The 13,894-nt window shown below is 43.5% G+C and overlaps 1 long non-coding RNA gene across 6 annotated transcripts in view; it reads left to right on the top strand.

The window, feature by feature from the left end:
* The first annotated feature begins 1,333 nt into the window (after window positions 1-1,333).
* Window positions 1,334-13,894, top strand: part of LOC147450750 (uncharacterized) — a 96,640-nt gene continuing 84,079 nt past the window's right edge. For all 6 annotated transcript variants that reach the window (XR_015189160.1, XR_015189162.1, XR_015189163.1 and 3 more), the window contains exon 1: window positions 1,334-1,645. This is a non-coding gene — a long non-coding RNA (uncharacterized LOC147450750). The remainder of the gene's footprint in view (window positions 1,646-13,894) is intronic.

Genomic DNA, 13,894 nt, shown 5'->3' with positions numbered 1-13,894 from the left:
TTTTGATCCATTTTTAGGTGGGATCGATGGTCCACAATTTTTGGATGATGTGGACCATCCATTTATTCTCAAGAATAAAAATATTCCAACCGAATTGGGCCCCCGCAATTTGAACCCACCATCTGCCGCATCGGAGGCTATGACTCCACACTTAAGCTATCGCACGTCACTTGAAAATGTGATGAGAAGTTGCAATAATATAGCAAAAAGGACGGGGTGGGGATCACATGATGTGCACGTTGGAATGGTTGGGATCACCAAGGATCACTCTGGGATAGATGCGTTCATAAGATGATCATACCTCGATTGGGATTCACACGAGGATCACTTGGCGATCATTTGGTGTTCACCTTGGGGTTCACTTTAATTGGGATCACATGATGATCACTTGGAGAATAATTTGCCATTGAACGGCACAAAACCAATCCCGTCATCCCCAATTAAGAGGGGCCATTGATCCCACTTGGTAAGTGGGGTGTCAAATAATCACAAGGATAACTTCTGTTATTTGCAAAATGGTGGAAATGTGCAGCATTTGCCGAGTATGTCCCCACAATTTTGTTTTCATTAGTTTTGGTGGAATCTATCGAGATTCTTCCATCCTTGGAGGAGAAAAAGGCTAGACAAGGCACGTGTGTGGTGGGGGAGAGAGAGAGAGAGAGAATCATTGAGATTTTTTTTGCGCAACTGCTGTGGGCAGCCTAGTGGAGGGTCGCGTGAGCTTGGCGAATTGAGGTGGGCAATGGAGGTCGCGTGAGCCTGGCGAACGGAGGTGGGCAATGGAGGTCGCGACGAGGCGCACCAAGGTCAGCCAGGGAAAGGAACCAGAGGCGTAGGGATGAGACAGGTGAGAGTCGCAGATTTTGTTGGCAGGTGCGTGCTTGCAGTTGTGTATGGCGAGGGTGAGAGCATGCGGATACTGGAAGGCGATACCTTGCCTCGCGATAATCTGTGTGTGCACAAAGTTTGTTTGTTAGCAATGGTTGGGGGAGGTGGACGTCGAGCAGCAGACCGTGTACGAGGCAGGAAAAGCAGGTCGGAACAGAAAAGGCATGGTCGGCGCATGGTTCAGTAGCGCTGATGCATGCAATGCTAGCGACACTGTCAGGGCAACGGCGAGGTTGACGGTGGTCGGGAGCTTGCTTGCGGAGCAAGACAGGGCCACCGTGTGGAGCGGCTCCAATGCTTGAACTTAAGAAGTCCAAGGAATATTCGCTAGTCATTAATTAATGAAACTGAAACGACCCAAAATTTTTTATGTAAAGAGCCAGATTATAGTAAAAACTTGTAAAATTTTAGGTGACCTCGATTTGCATTGTTATTGTACAGAACACGCACGTGTAAAATAACTATTCATTTGGATGCAAACACCTGTGACCTCTCTCTCTCTCTCTCTCTCTCTGGTAGCCCGCCCGGCCCCGCTTACACGCTGCAAGGAGCATCGGTCGCAGAAGTCTGAGTGAGGAAGGACGCCCCATCTAATATTTTGTCTCTCTCTCTCTCTCTCTCTCTCTCTCTCTCTATCTCACACACACACACACACACACACACGCGCGCGCGAGCGCATAAGTAAGGAGTCTGCGTTGGGGGCCAAGATGAGCTAGATGGAACCAGTCATCACCACTACTCAGGCAGCTAGAATAAGGTGAGGGATTTCTTCTCACTCAGATTTGGCTTTCATGACTCTCATCTACTTTTGTACACACAGTGTATGTATCTGCTATGATTGGTAGGAGTTCCCTTGTTGGTTGAAAAATGGTCTATTTTTTGCCATTAGAGCGGAAAAAGCTTGAATGCTGCTCGGAATCGAGCTCAGGTTTGTGTGGCAGTGAAGTGTTTGATTGTTAACATGAAAAACCTGGGTTTAGCATTATGACCTCTAGAAACCCATAGAAACTACTCAATATCTAGCCAAGTTTGTGGTCTATGATTAGATATGGTTACTACCTACAAAATATACACAATTGGCCTAAGAAACTAGCAATATTGAGAAAGTTATACTTGCTACTCTAAAATGTATCGTATTCTTCAGCAATCAAAAAACTCAACCATCATCATATACTATGCTATATAGCATATTAGGTCCCCCAAAACTCAAGGAAGATTATCTTTATGTTATACATTACACTTACACAATCAAAATTGAATTTGGATATCACAAAAGCCACCACAAAAATCATAAAAGTGCTAATTTTGGCCAAAAAACAGGATTATGCAATTCTTGTAAATTGGTCATAACTTTCAATTTTAACACTTAGCTCTCCCTACAAGCATCAAAACATGTTGAGAACTATGAAGGCCTAACCTCTAGCCATCTAAACCTCACAAACATGAAGTTTAGAGTGGTATAGTTGCCAAAAATTGAAAAAAGTCCAAAAACAGGACTCATTTTTCCACACAGTTTAGGTTCAAAAATGTTGTGCACGAGTAAGGTTAATGGTGAGATCGATACTCCAAAAAAAATGCTAAGTTTTTTTCAGCTCATAAGGCAACTTTGTGGATATATAGCACCTAGAAATTCATTTTCATACTCTTCAAATAATTTAAGCAAAATGGTCACTTAACAGGACACAAAAGTGTCCAAGGACATAAAAGTGTTAAAGAATAGAGGTTTAAACATGAATAGAACTATAATACACTTTCGCATCAATTTTAAGAGACGTATCTTTCTTTCCAAAGAATACTTCTTAACATCAACTTGGATAAGAGCCTAACAAGGCATTCGCATGTTGAATGGAAATCATCAACGATTGAATGCTCCTTAGAGAAATAAAGCGATTTTAAAAGGAGTCTCCTCCACAACGAATTGAGTATGCTTGCTTTCATCCATTGAAAATCTTACTCTTGGACTAGCTCTTTGCGGACAAGTGTTGGCTCCTTAAAAGTAATTGAGTCTAATGTGGTTGCATTGTAAACCATAGATTGATTGCTCCTTCAAAGTAATCGAGTCCAATGTGGTCACAATGTAAATCATAGATTGATAGCTCAAGCAAGTTTGAATCTTCGAAACAAGTATGTGAAACTAGTTTTAGTAGAAGTCAAGAGAAATGTACCACAACTTTTAGTACATTTTAAGAGTTTCAATAACGTTCGAGCTAGGAACATGTATATTAGTAGCTTTTAGCTTTTCACACATTGTTTTTAGGCCTTGTGTCCTTGTTTCATAATCAAGAGAGATAGGATAACCATTCTACTAAACTTGGGTGATGATAGGGTAAAGGGGCTAGTAAAAAATCGGCCCTTTGTACTAGGACTCGTCGGCCGCTTTTAATAATATGGATTTTCTCCAGTACTAGGAGATACTGAAGCTAATGTTGGGCTGGTTAGCACAGGGAAAGATTGCATTGTTGTCGATAGATCGTGAGTTTGAGTCGATGTGGCACAATGGTTCAAATTTCATCCCTCATTGGCTCCTTTTTCACGATCTTTTTTGTTACACTCGAAATTTTGTTTGACGTCTTGCGTATTGTACGTCTCGCTATTCGCGATGCGGCTTCCATCCCCAACAGATCTTGCGTCCAACTCTCGAATGCGTCCTCCCAAGTTGCAAACAGAGCAAGAGAGTGGTTGGAAATCTATTGTCTCTCTTAGGTGGCCTTAACTTGGCTCCTTTATCCTAAAATCTATTCTTCAAATTTTGATGCAAAAATCGATTATCCTTTCTCATTATCGAAAAACTAGTTTTGTATGAGAATGAGAGAAATGGAATAACCTTTGTCTCTACACTATAATGTGTGTCTTGTTGGTTTTTCCAATACAAGATTTAAATGCAAATGGAATTTTTGGAACTTAACCCATTCGAAAGACACAAAAAATTATTTCTTAGAACACTCGCTCAGGTTATCTTTTTATTGATTTTTGTATTAAGGCATTTATATTTTGTTTTTTTGAAAAATCATCGAAATTAGGGTGGCTTCTAAAACGTCCGTGGACATACAATCCACAGACATTTGTTGTCTAGTTACAAAAGGGACTTTTTTAAAAGGAAGTTCGCTGGATGTTTGCACAATGTTTGCAGACAAAATTAAATTTTTGGCTTTTACAACTCATGCAACAGCGATATGCTCAGTTTCTATTGGTTGGAAATTGAGATGCGTTAGCTTTTTGATGATTGTCCGCAAGCTTTCCATCTTGGGCGAGCCCCTTGTGCCGTCCCAAAAGCAGCTTTGTTTGACTAGCGCCACCTCACCTACCACCTCACGGCCAACATGCACATGTGTAGCGTTGTTGCTAACGACCAATATGCTAATTGTAACAAACTTGGATACCCCAAGTCAAGATTCTACTGCGACACAACAGAGACACTTTAAAACAGTTCACAGAAATTGACACGGCTCGGCGTACCCGTGCCTAGAGGTATTGGCACCAAAGATTGGCGTCCCTTTCAGTATTTCTTTTTGTATTAATCTGTGTTCAAAGTACAAGAGAGCGAGTAGGTGCTCACTCTCAAGACTCTGCATCCAGATGTCACAAACTGGTGACGTGGTTGTCCAGTACACACACCCTCTCTTGGCATGGGACAGTCCTTGGTGGACAGAAAAGTTGTCGTGGCAAGCAACGTACGGATTCCGGATTTTGCGGCGCAGGGTACAAAATTGTTGACGTGGCAACTTGTGTACAAAAAAGCACTGTACGATAGAGTTTGGCTGCTTTATTTCTCTATGCAAATTAGCTTGCTTTAAGCTACGCAAGGAGAAAGAGAATTTTTAAGCTGCTTTATTTTTGCAAAGCTTGTGAGAGTGAAAGCTTTATTTTAAAAGACTTTTTGAAACAGTTTTTGGGGCTATGCTTTTGGCATTCCTTGTAAACTCTTTAAATAAGTGGGTAGGCCTCCCACTTCTCAGAGTATCTGGACGCAGAGTCTGAGAGTGAGAGCCTCCCACTCCCTTGTACTTTTGCAACAGATTAATACAAAAAGAAATACCGAAAGGGGCGCTGTTGCTAAATTGGCTTTATCTTACAGAAAAATAATTCTAAATGAATTATTGGATTTATAAGTGAGAGGGCTTTTCTCACTGGAGACATCCGAGTACAGAGTATTCCTAGTGCGTCATTTAAAGTAATGACGGGAACACTGAGAACGGGAATATCTGTAAGGCCACCAGGAACGGGTACTTCTGATGCGTCACATCGGATGGGTGACAGGGAGCATCGGACAGAAGTATCCGACCATCCGGGAACGGACATCTCTGATGCGTCATAGGATGGGTGACATAGAGCATCGTGAAGGAGATTGTACCGTAAGTTCGGTAGGAAAGGACTAGGTGATGGGTATTCCTGATGCGTCACAAGGTGGGTGACGGGTGCATCGGAAAGGGAATATCCATAGTCGGGAGGAAATTCTGAACCGTGTTAGAATTGTGCACAAGGAAAAGCAAGCACTTGAATGAAGATGGGTTCAGAGGAAACTTTGAGGAAAAACAGTTGCTTTCTGAGAAAGCGGGATTGCTTTTCGGGAAAGCAGATGCTTTCCCGCGAGGAAGTTTATGTTTGCATTGCAATTGTGCGTGTGATTGCATCCAGGGACGCCTGGGAAGTGTTATGAAAGCATTGTTTTTAACTTATAAGGTTTTATTGAGTTTTTTTGGCAGGTTCAGACTATTTTTTAAAATACGCCGGCCATCCATTTAATAAGTGGGCAGCCATCTGATAAATAAGGCAACAGATCAGCCAGCGTTGTGCCCGTGGCTAGGAGGTATAAAAGCATCACATGCCCTCACTCAGAGAGGAGGACCAATCTTTGCAAGGAGGAGATGCTGCTGCAGATTTCAGCTGTAAAGAAGACGTTGCAGGTGATGCCCATGGCTGCCCCAAGTGAACCAGATGTCGCCAAGACCCAGTGCGCGAGTTCCCTCGCGAAGAAGTGCCTACGAAGCGTGTTTCCATCGCGACAAGTTTCTGTTTTTCTCTGTTTTCAGCCCATAAACGTTGTAGACGGGGCTGATTTACAAGAAGGAACCCGAGAACACACCTCTTTTGTGTGTAGGATTGGAAGAGAGGATTTTCTATGGAGAGATCTCTTCCGGGGAATTGCTTTTTCGAGAACGGAGTTGCATTTCGAGCGTCGAGACTTTGAAGGTAACGATTTTCATGTTCTGATCTTTGAGTATTTGATTGCAGGTGTACTTCCTCTTCGTGAGGGAGTAGGAGCAGAGGAAGGCATGAGCCTCTGCAGGAGAAAAGCGCTCTGAGGAACTAGAGCCAGATCAGCTCAAGGGTTTCGTACCCGAGTTTGAGAAGTAGATCCACGGATCGGAGAGAGGTAGTCTCTCAAGTTGTGATCCGGAAGTTGGGATTCCCAAGTAAGGACTTCGTGTCCGGGAAAGCAGAGTTGTTCTGCGGGAAGAGGACTCTGGAAAGAGAGTTGGAAAAGAGTTGCAGGGATGCCATGCCCTGAGTCTGGAAGGTGAGATCCAGAGGCGAGAACCTTGATTCTCGAGGAATTGGAATAAGGAACGGAAGTTTCTTGGAATAGGGTTTTGTCCTAGGAATTGGAAGTTGAGGCTTCCGGGAACCATCAAGTCTTATTCTAGAACGAACGTGGTAATACGTTCGGTTCAAGTGCTTGTATAGACTTCTTCTCAGTAATAAAGATACTATTACGGGGGGGGACCAGCCCATCTTCTGGTCCCCAGTACTGTGTCGATCTTCTCACTCTCTATCTCTCTCTCTATTTATTTCTCTCTATATCCTTTGGCTTTAGTAATTAGTGATAAATCCTATTTATCCGAATGTATTTTATATTGTTATGCGCTCCCGTTTGTGACAGGCGCTAGTCTTTGGGGCCAACATCTCTAGGTACGGAACTCTGTCGGGCCAGTGTCGAATCTATTGTGAACTGTAAACTGTTTTGAAGTGATTTATTGTGATGTTGCGGTAGATTCTTGACTTGGAGTCAAGTCTGATACAGTGGTATCAGAGCACGGCCGATTTCTCTTCTACGGAAAAGTCGATCTCTTTTACGCGGCACTTATGGCTTTAGACAAAGATTAGTCGACTTCCTCCGTATCTAGAGATGTGGGAAGAGATCACAATGAAGATTCACGCAAGGAGTATGGCCCGTCTCGGCCTACTCAGGCGGAGATTGAAGAGATGGAGCGTTGACGATTGAACGGCGATGCAACAAAGATGCTAAATTTTGCGAAGGATTCGAAATTTGTAAAATTTAGGAGCCAAACTTCCTTTGACGAGGTGCATGCACAGTGGCGAAAGCCCACAAAACCACCCCTCAAACTGGCCCTGAAGAAACCTCCTACTTCAAGGATGTACAGATTAGAAGAGGTGGTTGATGCGCGAATTGCTCAGCTTTTTGACGCGCAGAACAAAGCTAAAAAGTACAACAAAAAGCAAAAAAAGACGTTGATTTCTTGGGTTATTTGGATCGTCAGTCTACATTTGTGTTGGCAAGAAAACAGAAGAAGCGTGTTCGATTTGAAGGAGTTCCAGTTCTTCTTCTTCTTCTTCTTCTTCTTCTTTGAGTTCTTCTAGCTCCTCTGACTCGAGCGAAGAAGACAGAAAAGACAAAAAGTGAAGCAAAAAGCAAAGCTTCGGAAAGGGAAAGAAAAAGGCAAAGAAGCCTAAATCTCGCCCAGTTGTTGACAGTTCTATAGAGGACTCGTCTTCGGATAGTTCGAACTCTGACGACAGTAGCTTCAACGCGAAGAAGAAGAATTTTTATAAAGGTAACCAGTATGACTTTTTAGAAGATAAAAGCAAGAAAGTTCGAGAGTTTAAGGAAGGTGGACAGTCAATTAAATTTGACACGTTTTCTGGTTATAGAGATGCTTCGAAGGCTTTGTCTTTCATACAGTAGTTTGACATAGCTTTCTCAAGAGGGTGTTACTCAGAGCACTCCAAGATTCAGAGGGCTGCCTCTTACTTTAAGGGAAATGCTCAAACTTGGTGGTCCACGCTTCTATTAAACAAGACAGTGCCAGTCAAATGGCTGAAATTTAAAAGGCTTTTTCTTCTTGGCTGACTTGAGAGTATGAATGCGACATACGAATTGCTTGGAACCATCTTCGGATGACCAAGAAGGATACAATGGACGCTTATTGCGAGAGATTCTAGAGCTCTTTTCTGCCCGTCTCTTCATTTAAGAAGATCTCGTTCAAAGAGCACATTGAGCGGTTTACGTTGGGTCTTCCGACAGAGATTCGAGATCACTGCTTAGAACAAAAGTCAGCTTCCATTTAGGAGATGATGAGTCATGCGAAACGGGGTTTTGCCATTCACTCAGGTAGTTTGACCTACCCCACAGATGAAATCATGACGCAAAGTTCCGAACAGACTTCGAAAAATGGAAGTACAAAGAGGAAGAGCAACCTAGAGAAGAAAGAAAAGGATGCACGACCAAAAATCACTCCTCAAGAGAGGGCTTTCTACATCAAGGAGGGGAAGTGCTTTGGATGCGGGAAAACTGGGCATATCTCCGCGAAGTGTCCTAAAAAGGCACCGAAAGAACAAAACGACAAGGACGATGAAAGACCTGAGAGTTCGAGAGCAACTGAGGAACGTGGACGAAAAGGCAAGATAAAAACAGGATTGGTTCCAGATTGTGTGGGTACTAACCCAACACGATGGACGAAAGTACAGAACTTTGCTGAGCTTGGGGCAAAGTAAAAGACCAAGAAGCTCTGATCTTCTTTGATAGAGGAGCGACACCCAATCGGATGGGACCAGTAGCAAAGGCAGTTCTAGCGGCACCCGCTAGGGACGTAGCCATTACACCTGTCATTTGCAAACTTCAGTTGCATTGTCAGGGGTATTTGGGACATGAGGACTTCTACATAATGCCTTTGGAAGGTTGTGACGTCCTCTTGGGAATTCCCTGGTACCACAAGAACAACGCCGTGATCGACTATCGAGTGAAAAAAGCGACTTTGACCACAGAGAAGTGGAGAACCATTGTACTTGATGTAAAACTCTTTCTATTGTATCGGTTTCGACCATTTCAAAATTAATGAAATCCGGTCTGTTTGTTTACTCGGTCTTTTTGAGAGAGATGAACGATGAGAATAGCACAAATATGTTTGAACTTGATAAAGAACGCCAAGATTTTCTCCACACTCAAGCCGATTGCTTCTCAGAGGGCCTGCCAGACGAGTCACCACCCGCTCGTCCGGAAGATCATACTATTGATCTGATACCTGGAAGCACACCATCGAACCGGCCACCTTACCATGTGAGCCGAGCCCAAAATGAAGAAATTATGAACCAAGTGAAAAACCTCTTGGAAAAGGGTATTGTCCAGCCTAGTACTTCACCGTACTGCTCTCGAGTGTTGTTGGTTTTGAAGAACGACGGATCTTGGAGAATTGCATTGATTATAGAGCTCTCAACAAAATCATCATCAAGAACAAATTTCCGATTCCTAGAATCAAGGATATACTTGACCGACTTCAGGGATTTTTAGGGCACCGATTGTTCTCAAGGTCGGAATTGACAGCACAGATTTATGAGAAAGAGCTTTTGGCGGTTATCCACGCTCTTAGTCAGTGGCGACATTACCTACTCGGAGTAAATTTTACTGTCTTCACAGACCGTCAGAGTTTATACTAGTTGTCACAGAAGCAGCTATCGGGACAGCTATCGGAAAAGCAGACGCGGTGGGCGAACAATTGTCATAGCTTTACTTCTAGATTGTCCACGTTTAGGGAGAGAAGAATTTGGTGGCAGATGCTTTGTCTCGGAAGCCGTTGGTTTTGGCTATTTCTGCAATACATCATAGGAGCTTCGAGGATATGGTCGATTAGTATGCCACATATACAGATTTGTAGACATTCACACGAATACCAGATGGGGAGACAATAGTGGGATATTCCATTCGGGATGGCTACTTGATGAGAAAAACTATGTTGTGCGTTACACAGCCGTTGAGGAAAAAGACCGTATGTCACTGTTCACCTTTTACGGGTCACCGTAGCATTGCTACCACCTTGAAAGGGGTAGAGAGATACTTCTTTTGGTCGAGACTCAAGAAGGATGTGGACGAGTTCGTGCGCAGTTGCTTGGTATGCCAGAAGGTCAAGTTTGACAGGCATAAAGCACAGGGATTGTTACAGCCTTTGCCCATACCACTCGCCCCTTGAAAGTATTGCAATGGATTTCATTTTTGATCTCCCGAGAACACAGAGTAATCACGATGGTATTAGACTGTTATTGATAGATTTAGCAAGCAGGCTCATTTCATTCCAATGAAGAAAACAGTCAAGCCGGATCACTTAGCGAGATTGTTTGTGGCTCAGATTTTCAGATTACATGGCATGCTCGAGACGATTGTCTCCGACAGGGACCCCAGATTCGCGAGTTTGTTTTGGAAGGCAATTTGGGAGAACATTGGCATGCGGTTGCAGTTCTCGTCATCTTTCCACCCGCAGACTGACAGGCAATCTAAGATTGCCAATTCAGTGATTTTAGATTTATTGAAGTCACATCTCCGATCAAAAGACTCAATGGGAAAAGTATCTACCTTTGGTGGAATTTGTCTACGACGGGGAAGGTGCCATTTGAGATTATTGAAGGTGCTGCGAAGGTTCCACCCTTCCTAAGCACGAAAGATAAGATTTTTGAAGCCGATGAGTACACACGAGACTTGGACACGGCTTTTGCCAAGGTCCGTGAGGCTTTGCAGAAATCTCAGCAAAGACAGAAAAAGGTTGCAGATCGCGATCGTCGCGATTTGAAATTGAAGGAGAATGATTGGGTGCTCTTACGTTTTGAGAAGGCACGTTTGAGAAAGAAAAAGGGAAAGGAGAAGCTTTTTCCAAGCTTAGTATGCGGTACTACGGACCTTTCCAGATCTCCGAAAAGATAAATGATGTCTCCTTCCGACTGAAACTGTCCGAAACTTGGAGGATTCACAATGCTTTTCATGTGAGTCTCTTGAAGCCTTTTAAAGGTGATGTGCTCGAAGATGGAGAGCCTGATGAGCAACCCGAAGTGGAAGAAAATGAGGAGATCCTTGTTCCAGAATAGGTATTGACACATAAGGACAGAAAGATTAAGGGTAAAGTGGGAAGGCGGTTCTTGGTTAAATTCAAGAACTATCCAGCATTGGATGCGAAGTGGATGGAGGAGGACATAGCAGATACTCCTCATATTGTGAGACTTTAGCTTGAAGCTTTTGGTTTAGCATAGTCTATTTCAAATGGTACCCCGAATTCAGCTTGACCAGATATCTGGTGCACTGGGTATGCACAAGAGGGGAGTTCCTCCGCTCCTTTCTCAACAGATGTCTCGATTTTTGAGACTAGTCACTGATATCTCTTTGAGCTTCAGGGATACTGAGAGCTGACAATATTTTGTTGTATGACTTTATGAAATGGAATTCTGGATAATATGAAACTGACTTGTTCTTGACTTGTGTAAGTGCTGGAACTGATAGACGAAATGATTGTAGCATTTTGGTTTGAATGATCTCGATAGACATGGTTGCAATAGGGATTAGTCACTCGGGCATCTATGAGGTCTTGAGTGGATCTAGATGCGATTGCTAATTGCATTGCCGATAAATCATGGTCTGAGATCCGATTTGTCATGTGATGTCATGTGATGTGACTATCGATTTGATACATGTGTTAGATGTGTGTTCCTAGTGCGTCGGTACTAACAGTCAGTGTCTGCTAAGACAGTTTATGGCTTCTGTCTGTTTTGCAGGCGTAATCGAGGGCGGTTACAATGCTTTCAAGGGGGGGGTATGTCATAAATTGGTGACGTGGAAAGCTTTTAAACAGTTGCTTTTGAGATCAAATTTTTTTGAGTTTAAATGCTTTTGGGACTTTGCTTTTGGGCATCCCTTGTACCTTTAAATAAGTGGGCAAGGCCTCACTTCTCAGAGCATCTGGTGTAACAGACTTGGACACTCGAAGTCGAGAATCTACCGCGACACCACAATAAATCACTTCAAAACAGTTCTCACTTCACAATTGATTCGACATTGGTTCGGCGGAGTTCCGTGCCTAGAGATGTTGGCCCCAAAGATTGGCGCCCCTTTCGGTATTTCTTTTTGTATTAATCTGTTGCAAAAGTACAAGTGAGTGGGAGGCTCTCAGTCTCAGACTCCGCGTCTAGATGCTCTGAGAAATGGGAGGCCGGCCCACTTATTTAAAGAGTTTACAAGGGATGCCAAAAGCAGAGCCCCAAAAGCTCTTTTAAAAAGCTTTTTAAAATCAAGCTTTCTCTCTCACAAGCTTTGCAAAAATAAAGCAGCTTAAAAATTGTCTCTTTCTCCTTGCATAGCTTAAAGCAAGCTAATTTGCGTAGAGAAATAAAGCAGTCAAACTCTGCCGTACAGTGCTTTTCCGTACGCAAGCTGCCACATCAACATTTTCGTAGCTTGCGTCGCAAAATCTGGAATCCGTACGCTGCTTGCCACGTCAGCTTTTCTGTCCGCCAGGGATTGTCCCATGCCAAGAGAGTGTGTGTGTGTGTAATGGGCAGCCAAAAATAAAAGCATTTAGTCCCAAAAGCTGTCCTAAATCAGCCAACGTAATTTTTGTTGATTTCGTATGGAATGCCACGTCAGCTTTGTTAGCACATTATGCGTCGCAATTTTCGGAATTTCGTACAATTGGCCACGTCAGCTTGTCAGCGCATTATGCAGGGCTCCGTTCTGCTGCCATGTGGCATTTCTACCGCGGTCACTGTGTGTCTGGAAGCCTGACACGTCACCGGTTTGTGACATACCTCCCTCTCGAAAGAATTGTAATCGCCCTCGATTACGCTTGCAAAACAGACATAGGCAATAAACTGTCTTAGCAGACATTCGCCGTGGGTTTAGTCTTCTTGCCTTTCTGGTCCTCTTTATCATCTGAGTCAGCTGGTCTTTTCCTTTGTGGACAATTTGTAGTAAAGTGACCAGGCTGCTCGCATATAAAGCATTTATTTTTAGCCATTAGGACCTTCTTTTCCTCGAGCAACTTATGCACAAAAGGCTTCCTTTTCTGTTTCTTTGCTTGCGCTCCAGAAGTCCCGGTTGAGTCCTTATACTTGTTGGCCTTTTCTGACCTCTGTGACGCTTCAGCAGCCGTTTTCACAAAGGGCTTCTTCGCTGAATTTTTCTTTGGCTGCCTTGCTTTTTCGTTGCTCGGTAATCCACTGTCCTCTCCTTTCAACAGGGCAAGACGAGTGTTAGCAACTTCCATGAGCTGGGTGAGGGTAGCCACTCTGTTCTTTGTACAGTAATCTCGAAGCCCTTTAGGCAGCCCACAAGAATACTTCTCTATCTGCTCTATCAATGGCACAAATTTGTAGGAGGTCACTAAGAGCAATGCTTTGCAAAACCTCCGATTGTACTCCTGTAGGCTCTTGCAAGTAGCTGCAGTGAGTTGGTGTCAATCTGTCGTCGTCAGCCCACAAGATTACTTCTCTATCTGCTCTATCAATGGCACAAATCTATAGGAGGTCACTAAGAGCAATGCTTTGCAAAACCTCAGATTGTACTCCTGTAGGCTCTTGCAAGTAGCCGCAGTGAGTTGGTGTCAATCTGTGATGACGTCGGCTTCAAATTCATTTGACAGCCAAGCAGATACAAACATTTGCTTGAAGTAGATCCATGTGGCGAGTGCCTGTCCTTGCATTAACAATGTCGTCCACCATGTAAGCGCATTGTCTTTCAAGAAAGTGGCGCATTTCCTGACCTTAGAGGCCTCTGTAAAATTCCCTCCTACATAAGCTGTGTCAAACTGTTGGAGGAAAGTAAGAGCCTTTGCCTTATCCTCAAAGCCACTAAAAGTGTTGAACTTTACAGCTGCACCACCTTCTTTGTAAGCTTTCGGCTTTTCTAGTGCCCCCAAATTGTCATAAGGAATTGTCTGCAACATGGGCATTGTAGTAGGATCGACGGAAGAGCCTTCTTGGGGCATCACATTACTGCACATAGGGGGGAGAGAGA

This window comes from Adiantum capillus-veneris, chromosome 9 (assembly GCF_014529385.1).
Source record: "Adiantum capillus-veneris isolate H3 chromosome 9, ASM1452938v2, whole genome shotgun sequence".
NCBI lineage: Eukaryota > Viridiplantae > Streptophyta > Polypodiopsida > Polypodiales > Pteridaceae > Adiantum > Adiantum capillus-veneris.
The sequence above is the reverse complement of the archived record's forward strand: the minus strand, read 5'-3'. Positions and strand labels throughout refer to the sequence as shown.